The sequence below is a fragment of the Adiantum capillus-veneris genome, chromosome 5, assembly GCF_014529385.1.
Source record: "Adiantum capillus-veneris isolate H3 chromosome 5, ASM1452938v2, whole genome shotgun sequence".
NCBI classification, from domain to species: Eukaryota; Viridiplantae; Streptophyta; class Polypodiopsida; order Polypodiales; family Pteridaceae; genus Adiantum; species Adiantum capillus-veneris.
The window spans coordinates 36645558-36648908 of record NC_140935.1 but is presented as its reverse complement, the minus strand read 5'-3'; positions in this window follow the sequence as shown (position 1 = coordinate 36648908).

Genomic DNA, 3351 nt, shown 5'->3' with positions numbered 1-3351 from the left:
CAAAGGATGTCAAAAAAAATTTGTATTACAAGGATATCAAAAAAAGTTTATGGTTTGCGTTAGATGAAGAATGTTTTTGGAGAGGGGGGAGACAGAGGGTTAACCTTCAAGGGAGATCATTGAAGTCCAAGGTTTTTGGATCCATGGCAAGGGTACAAGAGGTGGCTGGAATCATTTCCGTAGGTGTTGTAGCCATGGAGAGCTTGGAGACTATGGGATATGAAGGTGTAGATGAAAGGGGAGAAGAGGTGGTTGAAAGGATTTGCATAGATGTTACATCCATGGAAAGCTTGGAGGTTGGAAGAGATTCCATAGATGCTGCAGCCATGGAAAGCTTGGAAATGGAGGGTTATGAAGGTGTAGATGAAAGGGTAAAACAGGTGGTTGGAAAAATTTTGATAGCTACTGCAGCCATGGAGAGCTTGGAGAGAGAGGACTATGAAGATGTAGATGAAGATGGGGGAGCTTGTAGTGAGAGACCATATAATAGGTTTGGGGGAAGGGGGCGGGGGGAGGCGGGGGCGGGCGGGGGGGGGGGGTGTTGTTGGAGAGTGAAAATTGAGGTTTTGGGAACTTTTAAAATTTTTGAATTTTCAGGGTCTTTTGATGCACATAAATGGGAAGTCTATTTATGTTGGAGGGAAAGCATGGGCTCCACCCCCACCCCCTCTTCCACTCTCCCTTATACTCTTTGAAAAGGTAGAGAGAGAATGTAGCTTCCCCATCCCTAGTCTCTATTTAAGTCTAGAAAAAACATATGAGAGCCTAAAAAAAACCTATGAAACTACCCTCAATCATTGGCCTTGTCCCCTTAACCACACACATTTCTAGCTTTAACACTAGAGTGGTAACATAACACTTTTATGTCCTTGGACACTTTTGTGTCCTCTTAACTCAACAACTTCTAAGAATTGTTACTTGAGATGCCAAGTAGATTCTAAGGCGTTCTATACCCACAAAGGTTACTTATGACTTGAAAAAAACTTGGAATTTTTTTGGGCTAGTGATTCCATCTTTAGAGTTTGGTTTGAATAACATTTTTAAACCTAACTTGAACAGAAAAACATGTGTCATTTTTGGCCAATTTTTATAAAATAGGCATTAGACCACTCTTTAGCACAACTTAATGGCCTTTTAAGTGCTACATAGTTAGCATGGGTAAGCTACAGAGTTAGCATGGGTAATTATAAAGATGTTTTCATGCTTCTAATAGCCGGAGAGTCTATGTATTGGAAGTTATGGCCCATTTATGAAAAACTCTTTATGTTGATTTATTAGTAAAATTCACACTTCGATGAATATTTTGAAGGTGTTTTTAAAATCCAAAGGCAAGCCTGAGTGCGGTCATTGAGTGATTACTATATAACTCTTCTTCCTTGAGTTTTGGGCCCCCTAAGACCCTAAATAGCAAACAACACGGAGGTGGGAGTGATTTTGCAATCTACCAAAATCAAACTCATTTTGAGTTATGCTCATATTGTCTTCAAATTTCTAAATTTCACTCAATCAACATGGTGCATTTTGAATCTTAGCTCCAAATAAAACGATACAATCTCAATTTGGCATGAGCTTGAAAGGTTTATAAGTGATATAGAAGGCCACATTGTGGAAGCCAGTTTTTTCATTCGTACAATTTTTGTACTTCATAGGTGTGGTCCAAATTGTTTTATGAAGATAGGGTTTGATGATTTTTATGCTTTCTATTCCTAAACATAAAACTAAAGAACCGAAGTGTGTAATATGGAAGAATTTATAGTGGTAATGATAGGTGTAGGCATAGAAACATCGATGCTAGGTCAACTGAATATGAAAAATGCAACTTTTTTGTACTTAATTCTACATTCAAACAAAACATTTTGGGGCTCCAACAACCATGTACATTGGTTAAGAACCCATTAATGTTTTTAGAAAAAATATGCTTGTACACTAGAGAATTTTGTACATTGTGTAAAATAGGGTTCGCCTAGCAAATATGTTGTTTTTTGGTCATTTTAGGCACTCCTTTGGCTTTGACTGCTCCTCATGACCATATAATGAAGAGTTGTGAGTGCTTCTCATTTTTTTAAAATAGAGTGTGGTTTTAGCTTTGAGTTGATGTAAGGACTTATTTAAACACGTACATATGATAGTAGTATTGATTTTTTTTTCCAAAACCCTGAAAGAACACTTTTATGTCGTGTTAGGTTACCAAACTAGTGTTAAGCCCTAGAAATTAGGAATCCTTACAAGGCTATTTTGGGGTTCATATTCCCCCTAATGGGGTCAAACCTTTCAAAATATTGCTTTAGGCGCCATCCATTGACTCTAGTTTTGTGGATCTTGCCGTTTACATTTTGTAATCGATAGGTGCGATTGGAGTGTTACTACAAAATGATCTAGGTTTCTTCCCATCTTGGCATGAACTTGTATCCTTGCATGTGCCAAAAAGATTTTCATATCTAAGGACTAACATTCCTTTCACCAATAGAGTGAGTGTTTAGTCAAATTTTAGGCGTTTTGAGTTTTGTAGGTGGTGTAGTAGTTAATGGCATCATCTCTGCCTAGCTCCAAGTATTCATTCTTTTAATTGTTTCTTCTTCTTCATGTTGTCGCTTTCTCTATTTAGGACTCTCAAGCTTGTTTATTACACTTCAATTGGTAAAATGGCCTCCTTGCCATACACAAGCTTAAAATGACTGTACCCAAGTGATGTTCTAGAAGGCATTCTCAAGAGACACCCATAGTGCTATGGAAAAATGCTTATCACAATGCCCAGGATTTCTACTGCCCTACTTAGTGACAATTTTACAAGGCATTCCGTTTGCCTTTTCTACCAATCCATAAAATTAATGGTAACTCTAGAATGCTACTTGTGGATGCCTAACTTCTCCATCAATTGTCCAACTAAGCCAACTTTAAAGCCAAGCCCTCTATATGAGATGATCTCAAGTGGAGTATAAAACCTAGGTCAAATGCTTCACCTATTTAACCTTTACTACCGCTAGTGGTTGTGTCTCTTTAGAGCTTGTGGGGCACTGCGAGTTGTGCATGACTCCTCTGATGACTCAGTGGATTTGGCATGCATACACAGCTTCTTATCTCTTGATGCGAGCTACTTTAACTACTTCAACACAGTTTCCAAGTTGTTGCAACTATATTGGAGAGCTTGGAGAGAGAGGACTATGGGGGATTTTGTAAAGAGAGAGGATGGGTTTAAATAAATGGGCGACTTTGGAGAGAGAATGGCTGAGAAAATGGTCATTTGTTGGCAAAAATTAGTTTTTTTTACCATATGATATATTCAAGGTTTTTGGAGGGTGCAAATGAGAATTATATTTATGTTGAAAGGAAATAATGGTGGACCACGCCCCC